The following is a 15,507-nucleotide window of genomic DNA, read 5'->3' as shown; positions in this document are numbered from 1 at the left end:
CACCACACACACACACACACACACACACACACACACACACACACACATATCCCATCTTTTCAAAGACCTGAGTGAAGAATCGGAGAGAAATGGCAGCGGTAGCAAGGCTGAAGGAAAATGGCGGCGGGGGTGTGGGGTGACCCCCAGGCAAATGAAAGCTGCAGAGACCCTGCTTTCAGCCCTCCAGTACCAGTGAGATGGTGCTTCTCCCTCTGCTTCTGGCAGCTGCTCTGTTAGCAAGATAGGTCAGCAAGGAAAGGACCAGCAGGGGCGGGCGTATGGAGTCAGGGAATGTGAGGTGGGCCCCTCTGGCCACCTCTGGCACTGTAGACACAGTGGTACCCCTTAGGGCTGATGCCAGAATTAGCCTTACCACCCCATGGCACACAAAACTTGCAGGGGCTGCTTTGTCCTCTGCCCCAGGTGGGCAATGAGATCGCCAGCTTAGGAGTGGAACAGTGGTCCCTAATTTCATGGTCCAAGGGGTTTATTAGTTGTATATAGGAATGAAGAGCTAAGATGTAAGCTATGTCCAATAGGCAAGCTCTTGGTCCTTAGGGAGGGTAAATCCTTTAAAACTCTCACGTGATGTGGGAAATGGTAGGGGGAGAGTGCGTACCAACACCCTTGGAGTCTGGGGAGAACATGAGAGTTCAATAGAAACAAAAATGTCTCTCAAAACAGAGGGGCAAGGATAGGAAGGTGGCACTCCAAACACCTGCGTGCTGGTCTTCCTTCTAGAAAATTGCAGCTGATTACATAGTATTACATAGTAACATTCTTGTTGTCTATCATTACTTAAGAGCTAACCACAACAAAAAATATAGCAGAAGTGGGGTGTGTGGACACATTCCTGTAATCCCACTTACTCTGGAGGCTGGGGCAGAAGAATTATAAGTTTGAAGATATTCTGTGCAATTTAATGAGACCTTTTCTCAAGATATAATAAAAAGGGCGGGGGGGACATAGTTTACTGGTTGAGTAACCCTGGATTCCTGGATTCAGTCTCTAGTACTGAAGAAGGAAGGGAGGGGGGGACGAAGGGAGGAAGGAAAGAAAGAAAGAAGGATGGAAGGAAGGAAGGAAAGAGAGAGAGAGCGAGAAGGAAAGAAAGAAAGAAACAAAGGAAGGAAAGAAAGAAAAGTAAAATATAAAGAGGTACTTTTCCTCCCTCCCCACAATCTAAACATCACCCAGTTTCCTGTGCTGCTTTTTCTGTGTGATCATCTGTCCCCACATGCATTGTCCACTTCGGCCCACCTGGCCTGGAGCTGGGACCAATGGTCTGCACACCTGCTCTTACACTGTGGGAGATCCCAGCAGGAGACTGGAGTCCAGGAGAGAGAAAGTCAAGATATTTCTTCTTCCTGTGACCTATCTGCTCCGGCACCATCATTCCTGCAGCACTGACCTCCTTCTAGAACTACAGGTCCCACTGAGCAGCCCCAGCCTCATAGGTTAGAAAACATGATTTCTTCCCTTTGCTTTTTTTTGTTTTGTTTTGTTTTTTGTTTCTTTGATTTTTGTTTTTTGAGACAGGGTCTCATTATGTAATTGAGACTGACCTGGAACTCACTGTGTAGCCCAGGCTGGTCTCGAACTCACAGCGAACCTTCTCCCTCAGCCTCCCAAGTGCTGGGCTTACAGGCATGCACCACCACACTCAGTAAGAACTCTATTTTGTTTTGCTTTGTTTTGTTTGGTACCAGGGATTGAACGCGGGCCCTTGTGCTTGAGAAGGAAGGGCGCAGAACCTCTGAACCAAATCCCAGGCCCTCTTCCTTTGATTTTTGAGACCTGAAGAACAATGGGTTCCCAAACTGCTAGTCCCTGGGTGCCTCCGCTTTTCTTCTGGGTCTCCTCCACCTGCATGCACTTCTGTACACAGTTTGCTCCTTAAGTTGTCTTCAGCGTGTCTGCGGAGAGTGCATCATCTGGCTTTTGTCTGGATCCCTCCTGACATGTACATAATTTGTACTGTTGTCATCACCACCAACAACACTGTCATCCAGTGCCCAATTCATTGTTTATTAGTACATGTTTGAGGATATAATGTTCACATTCCTTGTGCAGGGTCGGTATGCAGGCATCTTCATTCTTTTTTCATCCCCTTTCCCTCTTCTCCTCACCCTCTTATCACTTCATCATCATTCCCCTTCAGAAGGAGCTGTCTCCCTGCTTCTTATCGTCTATTTTTTATTTGCTCTTTATTTACACTTTGGGTTTTTGATTTAAATACCTTGGCAAGCAAATTACTTTTACACATAAATAAGAAAAATGAAACCCCTGAGAAAATAGGCAAAGAACACAAATAAGACAAATGCAAAAGGAACCATTCAAATGTCCAAAGAAATGAAGAAACGTGCTCTCACACACTAGTCATCTAAAGAAAAGGAAGCAGATAGACTGCTACTTAGGAGGCTGAGGTAGGAAAACCTATAGGATTAAGAATGGCATGAGCAATTTAACAAGACCCATCTCAGAACACAATGGAGAAAGCTGGAGGTTGAGCTCAGTGGTAGAACATTTGCCTAGCACATGGGAAGCCCTGGTTCAATACCCAGTACTAGGAAAATAAAAACAGGATATCATCATATCATTTTTTTAAAGTAACAGATAGAACACAGGTTAAAAAAATGCCAGTATCGATGCAAGAATATAAGATCAGACTCTTTAATCCTACCTGGATATTTTGTACCATGCATCTTTTTTTTTTTTTTTTTTTTTAAGAAACAGCTCATTTAACAAGCTGCCTGGATCACCAAGTCTGTCCCATATTAACTATGTCTCAGTGAGTGGCTGGTGATCCAGGCAAGAATACAGGGAGAGAGCATCAACCAGAGGTGGTCGGATAAGGTTTACAGTTGGCACCACAGGTCCATCCAAAGCTGGTCACCCCCAGGCTCATTTCCTGTCACGGGAGTCTGGCTCCTTAAAAATTATCAAATTAAAATAATCTCATCAGGCTGGTATAAGTTGACATCGATACAATATTTTTCTAATTTAAACGAGTCTTCTTGAAAATACTTTGCCTTGACAAATTTTAGCTCAACATGCTTGCTCCTGCAAAGCCAAATTATCTCAGAAGAACTGCTTGTCAGCTAACATTGTTTGTGCCCATAAGGACGAGAGGAGGACTTTCCATATCCTGAGTGAAGGATGGTTCCATCTGTTCCCATTTGACAAGGAAATCAGTAAGTGGATTTTCTGGAATACTCTTGTCACAATTCCCTTTTATGGTCCCAAAGCCCCAACATTCATCAAATAGTTAAGAAACCCTCCTATTTCCTAAAAATAAAAAACTGGAAATAACATGACGTTATTTTGTTTTTTCCCAAAATCTGAGATTGATTTTTTCAGAGTTCCTGGAGGAAATATTTTGCTAAATTTGAACCAGCATATTTCTGTTCAAAGGAACAAACACAATCTTCTTCCTTATTGACTTTTCTCCAGATGATATCATTGAATTGTGGTTAGATGGCTTAACAGTGCTTCCTTTCTGTTCCCAGAGAGGACAAAAGGAGCTTAGGTTCTTCTTTTCAGGCACAGCTGAGATCTGAGAAAAGACTACTGTGTCCTACCCATGTCAGAGTTTGTGGGGCTGAGAGTCAAGTTTGTGCTGACACGGCACGGAAGGAACCCTTTTACCTGGAAGCTAAAACAGTCTGTGATACATTCCCAGTGGTATCTAATGAGTTTTTAACTTAAAAATGTAACCAAGTTTGTTCATGGATCTCTGTGATTGCTTGTTCTGGAACTTGTGCCTGTCATGTACATGCGATACCTCAACCCATGAGAGAGGAAAACACTCCAGTGAAGAAAAAGAAACAAGAGTCAAACTCAATCAGGCCCTGTCTAGGAGTTTTTAAATCTTTCCTGCCGTGGTAAAGCTTTGAAGCTCCCAGGACAGTAATATGTGTTCCCCTGTCCTGCTGCATTACAGAGTGTTTCCCTTTTTGGAGACAAGAATATCTAAAGTGATGTCAAGGTGACAACAATGTATACTGAAGAGAGGCTCATCCAGCATGCTCAGAATGATCACAGTGGGCTTCAGGCATCTCGGGAGCTGTCCTCTGCTGGGCAGCACGTGTGCACAGTATAGATATGACGTGGTGCCCAGACCCCCCATGGCCCAGACCGCAGAGAGCAGCACTTTGTGGTGCATGGATGAGAAGGAGGCTCCGCGGTGCCCAGCATGAGCTCGAGTCTCACAGCCTGGGCTGGAAGCCTGGCTGGGCCACAGCCATCCCTATGACCCAAGAAAAGGCCTTGGGCTTCAGTGATGTGCCATCCAGTGTGATTAGAGCCTGTGGCAAGGGAAGGATGTGGTGAGGTTCAGCACTCGTTGAGCCCAGGATGCAGAGTCCTCTCACTTGGGAATGGCTGAGCAGTTGGTGGCCATGCAGAGGGAGTGTGCTCAAGACAGAGTGAGGCAGATGGGGGAGAGGACAGAATCTAAGTGGTCCTGGCACTGGGATTTCAGCATGATGGACCATGGTGCCCCAAAGGAGAGAGAGGCTATGTTCAGACACTGGGTGCCCAGGCTGGCCCAGAAGCTCTGCTGGAACAGGTCCCCCAGTCCACAGCAGTCCCTACATTATGGACCCCTGCTGCTAAACACTGACAAGGAGCAACAAGAATCCCCTGGGTGGGAGTCCAGCTGTGGCAGTGGTCTCACCCTGGCCATGCGGTGCTTTCTCTACAGGCCCTCATTGGCACTCTTCCTCCTGCTCTGCTCAGCACTGTCGCTCTGGATGGCAACTTTGTCAGAAAGCCACATCACCTGCCTGCCTCCTGCCCTTGACCCTGGCAGCAATGTGCCCCACCTGGCTGGTGTTGCTCCACTGCTCCTACTCAGCCACTTGCCCCCAAGTAGACCGCTGCATCCTAGTCCACACCCCGTGCCTTGAAGAGTCCACAGCACCTCTTCCAACTGGGGAAGACTCTGTCCTGTGGATTCTCCTGTTGCTACCCAGGGCAAACTGCAGAAAACCCCAGCTTCTCTCTGATTATCAGACCTCCAAACTGTGAAGATCCTTTCCACTGGGCACAGACCATCTCACCAGGTTCCCCACGTGAGAGCCTCTGGAATCCAGGACAGGGTCACCTCTCTGTTCCTCCTTCAAACATCACAGAGGAGAGGGTCCAGGAGCAGTCTGAGAAAGGGTGGAGGAGGACAGGAGCAAAGAGGAGGAGAGGGAAGAAAAGAAGGAGGGACGGAATGGAATACTACTCAGCCATACAGAATTTGAAATTAGAGTCATTCATAGGAAAATGGATGCATATTGAGGCTGTACTCTAAGGTGAAACAAATAAGTCACACATGTGTACATACCAAATAGTTTCTCTGGTGTGAAAAACTAAAGGTGTAAATAAGATCCAAATGGTATAATTGACAATGTGAAATAGGAAGGAAAGGACAAAAGGTGTAGGGGAAGTGGGAAGGGTAGGGGAAAGGAAATCAGGGAAAAGAAAAAATATGAGAAAATGAAAAAATGCAAACAAAATGTTTCTAAATAGGGAAGAGAGGAGGGGGTGAAGGGAATGTAGGGACAAGGGGAAAAAATGAGAACCAAGACCTGTCATGTAAAGGTACAAGATCCCAATGATGAATGTAACTGTACTGTATACCTAGAATGTACCAATAAATTCAATGAGAAAAAAAAAAGCAGAAGAGAAGAATGAAGGAGAAGAGGAGGAGGAAAAGAAGGAAGATATGAAGAGAAGATGGAGGAAGAGCAAGAAATAGGTGGAGGAGGAGAAGGAGGTGGTGCAACAGAAGAAGAGGGGAGAAGGAGGCTGAGGAGCAGGATAAGAAGGTGGAGGAGGGAGAGGAGAAGGAGAAAGAGAAGGTAGAGAAAGAAGAGGCAGAGGAAGAGCAGGAGGAAGCAGAAGAGGAGGATGAGGAGTTGGAGGAGGATGACAAGGAAGAGGAGAAGGAAGAAAACAGTGGGCTGCCCCCACCTCCCAAGATCAATTCTGTCTCTCAAGTAATATCTCGGCACTCAGCAATGGAGCTTGCAGCCTGGAGAGGAGAGCAAGACCTCCGCAGGCTCAGAGGATGACTTGAATCAGAATAGGCAGATGGTACTGTCCTTCAGCCTGCCCCTTGTTTCTCCCCTCCAGCTGCAAGAACAGCAGATGCCCTGCTCTTGCCCTGTGACACTCAGCCTGCCTCTATCTTGGCACACAAGGCTGCTGGGGCAGCTTGTCATACCTCTCTCTTCCACCACAACACCATCATGGCCAGTCGTGTGTCAGCACCCCTGCCCAGGCAACCAACCTCGGACCCATGTCACCCGAATGGGCACTTTAAAACGACCCCAGTCTTCACCAGCCCGTGTACACTCAGTGTCTCCTGCCCCATTCCAACTTTTAACTTTCTCTTTGGCATACAAACAACATCTCAGGCCACAGTTGGTATCCCTGATGGACAGCAACAGCCAGCCTGTCCTGGCAACGCTGCTCTGGCTCTACTTCTCCCTGTCATGGATCCTATACTTATAATCATCTTATTAAGCAATCTCTGCACTGTCCCCTCAACACCTGCCTCTGACTTGGGGGATACGGATACCACCTGTCTTAGTTACTTTTGTTCTCGCTGAGACACAATACCCAACACCCTCAAGTTAAAGGAGGGAAGGTTTATTTGGCACACAGTTTGCACAGGTTTCAGTGCATAGCTGGCTGACTCCAAGGCCGGATGGAATGGCAGAGGGGCATGGCAAAGGAGAAACAGTTCATGGCAGGGCAGGCAGTAGGCAGGCAGCAGTAAGCCTCCTTTCCCCTTTCATTCCATTCAGGCTACAAGCCTATTGGTTGGTGCCACCCACACCCAGGGTGGGCTTTCCCATTACCCATACCCAGAACTATGCTAAACCAGTGGGCTAATGTAGTTATCACACACCCTTAAACCACATTAACACATCCCAGATCAGTGGCGAAGAATGGCATGAGTGTTGTTGTTGTTGCTGTTATTGTTGTTGTTGTTGTTTTGTGTGTGTGAAAAGATTTTAGTTAACTACCAGTTGGTGAGGACACCAATATGATGTTGCAATAAGGTGAAGGCAAAGAACCAGGCAACAAGAATACTAAAATAAAGTACCTTAGTAGATGCAAATTGGTTGACTGCCACAAGGCAGCAATAACTAACTGACACTGCATGTTCCCACCATCCTTTTGCGATGAACAGTAGACAGAGCTCAGAGACAGGGAAAGGAAAGTCCAGGGTGAGGAAGCAGGTTTCAGGCAATCTTGGGTTGCCACTGGAGACACACAGTGGACCTTTTGACCAGCCCAAAGTCTTCCCTGGCATTTGTCTGCAAGAGTGAGCACTGCTCAAGGCACAAACAATAGCTCTCAGGCATGCGTTCTGGGGCTGCTGTGTGAGCAGAGCAGAAGGACCCAGGCATGTGCAGGATCCAGTCTGGCATGAGGCATGAGCAGCTGGGTCCCAGAGCTCAGCCAGCTCAACCTTGGGCAGCAGGAGGTGTGGGGCTGTGCCTAAACAACAGTGAGAAGGCTCCTCCTTCCCTTTCCCATAGAAATGTGGTGCCAGACACCAAACCAGGGGTGCTCTACCCCAGGGATGCCTGAGGAGCTCTGCCCTAAAAACTCCACCCCCAGAGGCTCTGATTCTGCTTGCTGGGGCCTTGCTGGGTTTTAAACCTCCCTCGGTGACTCTCTAGTGTGCTGCTAGGTTCGAGCCAGTGGGCCAGATGATAAGAAAAATCTCTCCACCTTGACATTGAGACTCCGTGCTGGTTCCTTGGAACTGAGAGCTGCCAAAAGCAGTGTAACCCGGAAACAATGGATGCCTTCCAAAAACCCTTCTCCAATTAATCTACGGTGGTAGAGACCACAACACAAGCCCAATTCATGACTCGGTCGCTGGACTTGGCCAACAGGCTGCACAACAGCCTCTTCCGTGGCACACGGCAGCTGGCAGTTCATGTCTCTTGCTGTCACTTTAATCTCCACGTGCACTAGTATACAAAGTCACCCTCAGGTGTGCACTCAGGATCTCTAGTGCATGTGTGGTGCACTCACTCGTGCACACAGGCACACATACTTTTGCCTCTCAGCCACTCCAGTTCCAAGATCGGGGTCAAACAGCTACACGGTGGCATGCATGTCACACTGGCTTAGTGGCTGCACAGGTGAAGCAGGTGTTGCAGCAGAGGTAGCCTATGGTCTGGCAAGCCCAGCCAGCCCCAAACACTCCTCTGTTGCATTTCACGCAGGCTCCTTCTCTCTTCCCCTGCAGCCCCAAGGCTCCGAAGGCAGCAGATGGACCAGAAACCCACAAGCCAGATTCTCCCCTGTGGCCTCCAGCCTTGCCTCTCCTGTGGCAAGTTCTTCCCTGGAAGTTGTTATTTGTTTTCCTTTTAAGACAAAAGACGCTAATGCTAATGTATGAGTTGTGTTTTTCTTAACTAAAACTTTAGTATTCATAGTGTTGCCACTTTGCTATAAATAAGTGGGTTTGGGCTTGCAGTTTGGGCATTCATCTCTAAAAGATTTGCATCAGTGTTCTAGATCAAGCCACCTCCAAAACGTCCCTCCTATGAGCCCATGAGGTTTCGGGGTCATCTAGATATAAGCTATAACAACATCCCTCTTTCCCAGGCCACCCTCTTGCACTCTACACTGTCACCACCTCCGCACCTCCTCTGACTGAGGAGATATGGACACCATCCCTCCATCCAAGACCATCATCTCTCCATCCCCTCCCATCTCCAAGGTCAACTGTAGTCCACCTGACAGGGCACCTCCTGGTCCTGGGCACCCATCACCTCTGCCAGCACTGCTTTGGCCTAAGCCTCTGCCCCTCCACAGGCCCATGTGGTTCATGGACCATGGGTAACTTCACACCATCCATACATGTTGGGCCACATCAAGGGTCCCAAGTGGCCAGCAAAATGCCAACTCCTCCTTAACTTCCAGTTCATCAGCCCCACTCCAGGCCCAGTTACATCTCTGCATGAGATGCCCCACTGTGAGAAGTGGAACAGAGCTGTTCCGTCATCAGCCACCTTCCCTGGCCTGACCACGAGCCCAGGGACCCAAGTTCTGGGCTGCTTTTCTCCAGCTTGGACCTGGCTTGGATGCCTGCTGCTCCTTCCCAGTGATCACCTTCCCCTACCTGTTTGCCTCAAGGGCCATTATATTTCTCCCATTATGTCCATAAATTCTGGTTGTTTTTAATCTGCCCATGTTCACATGTCTTCTTTGTCTTTTTTTCCAGGTCATTTTTCTTATTAGTACATGTTTACAGTACACAGTGCCTACACTCCTTGAGTGGAGTTGGTACATGTGCATAACACATCCCAATTCCGTTTTTCATCCCCTTTCTCTCTCCTCTCTCCTCCTTCCCCCCATCTCTTGACCCCCTTCTTTGTTGTCATGTATTGCAGTACATAGTATTTACATCGCATGTTTGGAGTTGCTAGGTACATTGCTCTTAGCACATCTTGATTATTTTTATTCATCCCTTTTCCCTCTCCTTTCTCCCTGCCTCTATCGATCCCCTTCCTCTTTGAGAAAGATCTACTTCCCCTTTTCCAATTACCCATCTTTTATTTTGCTCTTTATACTTTGGTTCTCTCATATAGAGAAACTAGGAAATATGTAAGCTTGTGTGTCTGATTTATGTCACTTAATATTATGGTCTCAAGGTGCAACCATTTTCCTACACATGACTCAAATTTATCTTCTTTATGGCAGAGTAGTGCTCCATTGTATACAAATACCACATTTTCTTTATCTATTCATCTGTTGATGGACATATAGGCAGCTCCCAGATTTAGCTATTATAAATTGAGCTGCTATAAACATGAATATGCATGTATCACTAAAATATCTGTAGCTCTTTTGAGAAGATATATAGAAGGGGAATAATTGTAATTTCTTGTTTCAGTTTTTGGAGAAGTCTCTGTACTGATTTCCAAAGTGGTTATGCTAGTTTACATTCCCACCAACCAGGGAGAAGGATTCTTGTTTCCCTACAGTCTCCCCAGAATTTGTTATTATTTGATTTCTTAATGATAGCCATTCCTTTTGGATTAAGATGAAGTCTCAGTGCTATTCTAATTTTTATTTCTCTAATAGCCAGCAATGTTGAATATTTTTCATATATTTATATTGGTTATTTTTACTTCTATAAAGTGTCTATTCATTTTACTTGCCCATTTTTAATTGGGTCTTTTGTTTGGGGGGAGTCTAAGATTTTAGTTCTTTATATATTCTATATTAGTTCTCTGAGGAATAGCTAACAAAATTTTCCCTCATTCTTTAAGTTTTCTTTTAACTCTATTGGTTGTTTCTTTTGCTGTGTAAAAGCTTTTTAATCTGATATAGTCCCATTTGTTGATCCTTGGTACTATTTCCTGTGCAACCAGGATTCTGTTCAGAAAGTCCTTGCTTATGCCTATGAGTTCAAGAGTTTTACCTATTTTATCTTCCAAAAGGTTAAGTGTTTTTGTTCTACTATTTAGTTCTTTGATTCATTTTTAATTTTACTTTAATACATCGTGAGAGATATAGGTGTAGATTTGATCTTCTGCATGTAGATAGCCACTTTTCTCAACAGCACTTATTAAAGAGGCTGTATCTTCCAGTGTATGTTTTTGACCATCTTACCTTTTTATTGCTGGGACAGAATACTCAATACTCGCAAGTTAAAGGAGGAAAGGTTTATTGGGGCTTACAGTTTGTAGAGGTTTCATTCCATAGTTGGTTGGCTCTCACATAGGATAGCCTGGCAGAGGGGTACTGCAATGACAGGAACCAAAGAAAAATTAAGGGAGGAAGCAGGGAGACACCCTCCCAGGCCACACCCCCCAGTGACCCATCTTTTCCAGCCAATCTTCACCTCCCAAATTAGCTATAAACTAATCTAGTATTGAATATCATGTGCTCAGGATCCAATTACCCTCCCAAAGCCCCACTTATGAGGACAAGAGACTTCAGAGGGAGACAAATATTCCACCCGAACCCTGAAAGACTCATACCCATTTTTATGCAAAATGCTCTTTGTCCATGTTAAGTACTTTCAAAGTCCTCATAGTTTTAGCTTTGCTGAAAAGTTCAAGTCCAGAGTCTCCTCTGAGATTTAAGGCAAACTCTTATTTGTGAGCTCCTGTTAAAATGAAAAGAAAGTTAACCACTTCCAACATAGAATAAGCATTCCAATTCCTAAAGGCAGAAATAGGGGAATAGAAAGGAACGGAACAAAGCAAGGCTGAAAAAACAGCAGAACAAACATTAAATCTAGTAGTTCCATGTCCGCCATGTGGGGAAATCTGTGGTAAGATGTGAACTCCAAACGACTTGGGCAGCCTCACCCCTCCACCATTGCCAGTGGTGTCTGCAACCCTCATGATGTCTTCCTCGGGCTGGCTTCACTCACTGCTTTCAACTTTCCTCAGATGGTTCATGTTCCTAACTTTCCTAACATCTTACGGTCACCACTGCACTTTTGGCTTCACTCTCACCACTTCACACACTGTTCCTGCACACTGCCTGGCTTCCTTCTGAAATCTGGCTTTCTTCTGAAATCTAAGTGGAAGCCTTCCTAACCCAACAACTCCTGCAATCTGCTTGCACCTCAACCCAGAACCATGTGGATGATACCAAAGTCTATTGCCACCTAGAGCAGTAGCAGAGCCCTCTACATATTGCTGGTGGTTCCAGAGGCCACTGAGTACCTGGATGGCTGAGCATGGTGAACTGAATCCTGGTGAATCAATTCCTGTTCCCTAGGAAACCACTATTCTGGAACATGGTGTGCTGGAGCTCTTTTCTCAAAGCAAATTCTTTCAGTTTTGCAATTTTGAGCCTTCAACAGAGCTTAAAGGGTGAGGTGCTGCTGGCTCCTGTGATGCCTTCAGGCCATCTTTTCCATTGTCCTGTTCCAAAGTACTGGGCTTCTTTTTAAACTAATTGTTTTTAGCAAGCAAGCTACCCTTTGCTCCACTTTGCAGTCTCCAATTTTACCAGACCTTCTTTTCTGGCCAACTACAAAACATTTTAAATAATTCTGCCTGGCATTAGCTCTTCATTCTCAGTGTAGGCTAAAAGCCTCCAACAGTACCCAAGCCTGAATGTTTAGCTGCCTTAAAATTTCCTTGGCCACTGCACTTAATCTCAATCCCCCATAGCATCTCTGAACATGAGCAAAATGCAGACAAATTTTCTGCCAGAGTGTAAAACACATGGCCTAGAGTCCAGCTGCCAGTGAAATCTTTTTTTGCAATTGCAAACTCTTGATCTTGTCTTTTCTGGCTGCATTACTTTCAATTGTCCTTATCTTCTGAGCAGGGACAAGACTCTCCCAACAAACTTGGCCTACTGATTCTGGCATCTCCAAATATTTCCAAACTCCTCCCACAAGTTAGTTCCAAAAGTTCCTGAACCACATCATGTAGCATCATAGTAACAACCCCACTCTTGGTACCAAAGTCTGTTTTAGTTACTATCCCCTTGCTGAGACAACATAAGTTAAACACTCCAAGGTGAGGTTTATTGTGGCTCACAATTTGTAGAGGTTTCAGTCCATATTCAACTTGCTTCAAAACAGGACAGCATGGCAGAGGGGCATGGTGGCAGGTGGAAGCAGAGAGAGATCAATGTGGGAGGGAGATATACTCTTTTGGGCCATGCCACAGTGACCCATCTCCTCCAACCAGGCTTCACCTCCCAAGTCACATTTAGATATAAAAATCACCACTGGATTAATCAACTGATGAGTTTCATGCTCCCATGATGCAATTACCTGCTAAAAGCCTCACATATGAGCACATGAGGCTTGGAGGACAGCTGGATATAAACCAGAGCAGGTCCCTTTGTCAAAGATCAAATAGGTGAATGTGCTTGGGGTTGTTTATGCATCCTCTATTCTATTCCACTGATCTTCATGTCTGTTTGTGTGCTAGTATCACACTGTTTTTATCATAGTAGCTTATATAACTTTAAGTCAGATTGTGATGGCTCCTGCTTTACTCTTTCTTTTATTATAGTCTGGTCTCTTCTTGTTATATATGAATTTTAGAATTGTTTTCTAAAGTTTAGTGAAGAGTGCTGTTGATGTTTTGATTATGACTGCATTAAGTTAGTATACAATTTTGGAAGTATGGCCATTTTCAAAATATTCTTTGCTTATCCAGAAACAGGATATCATTTGATTTTCTGATGTCCTCTTTAATTTCTTTTTCAGAGTGCTATAGTTTTAATTGAACAGGTCTTTCATTCCTTACTTAGGTTAATTCCTAAGTATTAATCTTTTCATAGTGCTATTGGGAATGGTGTTTTTACTAATTTCTTTATCAGTGAGCACATTATCACTGTACAGGAATGACATAGATTTTTTGTGTTGATTTTGTATCCTGCTGAATTTATTGATTAATTCCAAGTGTTTTAGTAGATTCTGTAAGATATTCTATGTAAAGGTTCAAATTACTTGCACATAATGGTAATTTGACTTCTTTTCCTATACCTATCATTTTTATTTCTTTTTCAACTCTGATATTTTTTTCTTGACTTTTTTGTCTAGTTGGTCTATTTGTAAAAATGGGGTATCGAGGCCCTTCATTGTATTGCATTTATGTTTATCTGGTCTTTATGTACAGTAGTATTTGTTTTAGGAAGTTGATTGTGCTGTGGTGGGTGTATATTTGTTAATAATTCTTATGTCTTCTTCTTGGGTTGCTTTCTTAACCATTATATAGTGACATTCTTTGCTCCTTTTCATCAGTTTTAACTTGAAATGTAACTTGTCTGAGTATAGGATAGCTAAATCTGTTTTTTTTTTCCAAATTCCTGTAGCATGGAATATTGTTTTCCATCCTTTTATTTATTTTTTAATCTATAAGTTATTTTTTGGACTAAATGCGTTTTTTGGTAACATCATACCACTGGATTTTGTTTCTTGATCCAGTACGAAAGTTGGAGTCTTTTGATTGAAGAACTGAGACCATTCATACTGAGAAGTACTACTGATAGGTATTGACTTATTCCTCTCATTGCCTTATTTCCCTGTTGCTGAGTCCCTATCTTTCTTTTCTACTCAACCTCTCACTCTACCTGGTGTATTCATTCTATTAGACCTTTGTGTCATTGTTAGCTTCATTGTCTCTTTCCAGGGTAACCTTGAGAATGTTTTGGAATGCTAGTTTGGTGGTCATGAATTTCATTAAGTGCTCTTTAAGGAAAGTATGATTTCTCCATCAGTTTTGGGTTTTTTTTCAGCTTTAATTGAGTTTATTGGTACATTTTAGGGATACAGTACAGTTACATTCATTGTTGGGATCTTGTACCTCTACATGGCAAGTCTTGATTCTCATTTTTTCCCCTTACCTCTGCCCTCCCTTCACCCCCTCCTCCGCTCCCCATCTACAAACACTTTATTTTCATCTTTTCATTCTCTCACATTTTTTTCTTTTCCCTTTTTACTCTTCCCCTACCCTTCCCACCTTCCCTACACCTTTAGCTCCTTTCTTCCCATTTCTAAATGTCAGCAATCTTATTAGAATCTTATGCATTGTTGCAGATTATTTACACCAGGGAAACTATTCGGTATTTACACACGTGTGACTTATTTATTTCACTTAGGAGTATATCTTCAATATGTATCCATTTTCCTATGAATGAATCTATTTTCTCATTGTTTATGGCTGAGTAATATTCCATTTTATAGAAAAATCACAACTTCTTTATCCAGTTTCCAACGGATGGGCAAATAGGCTGTTTCCAAGATTTAGCTATGACAAACTGTGCCGCTATAAACATGGGTGCACATACTTCTCTGTGATATGATTCTTTTAGTTCTCTTGGAAAGATACCCAGCAGAGGGATGGCTGGGTCAAATGGAACCTCGAGTCCAAGCTCTTTGAGGTATCTCCATATTGATTTCCATAGTGGTTGCACCAGTCTGCACTCCCACCAACAATAGAGAAGGGTTCCTTTCTCCCCACAACCCCGCCAACATTTGTTATTGTGTGATTTCTTGATAGCAGCCATTCTTTGTGGGGTGAGGTGGAATCTCAGTGTTGTTTTCATCTGCATCTCTCTAATGACCAGTGATGTGGAATATTTTTTTCAAATATTTTCTTGCTGCTTTTACTTCTTTGTTTGGAAACGTCTGTTCATTTCAGATGCCCATTTTTGAATCGGGTCTTTATATTTGGGGGGACTGATTGTTTTGAGTTCTTTATATATCCTTGATAATAGTCCTTTGTCTGAGGTACAGCTGGTAAAAATTTTTTCCCACATTGTAGATTGTCTCTTAGTTCTCCTGATGGTTTCTTTTGAAGTACAGAAGCTTTTTAGTAATTTGAGATCCCAGTTGTTGATTCTATCTGCTAGTTCCCGTGCTGAGGATTTGTTCTTAAAGTCTTTTCCTATACCAATGTCTTCCAGAGTTCTGCCTAACTTACCTTCCAGCAAGTTTAATGTTTCTGTTTTAATATTTAGATCTTTAATCCATTTGGATTTTAATTTAGTGCATGG

Source organism: Fukomys damarensis, unplaced genomic scaffold, assembly GCF_012274545.1.
Source record: "Fukomys damarensis isolate Sample0158 unplaced genomic scaffold, DMR_v1.0_HiC HiC_scaffold_1, whole genome shotgun sequence".
Classification (NCBI taxonomy): domain Eukaryota; kingdom Metazoa; phylum Chordata; class Mammalia; order Rodentia; family Bathyergidae; genus Fukomys; species Fukomys damarensis.
The sequence above is the reverse complement of the archived record's forward strand: the minus strand, read 5'-3'. Positions refer to the sequence as shown.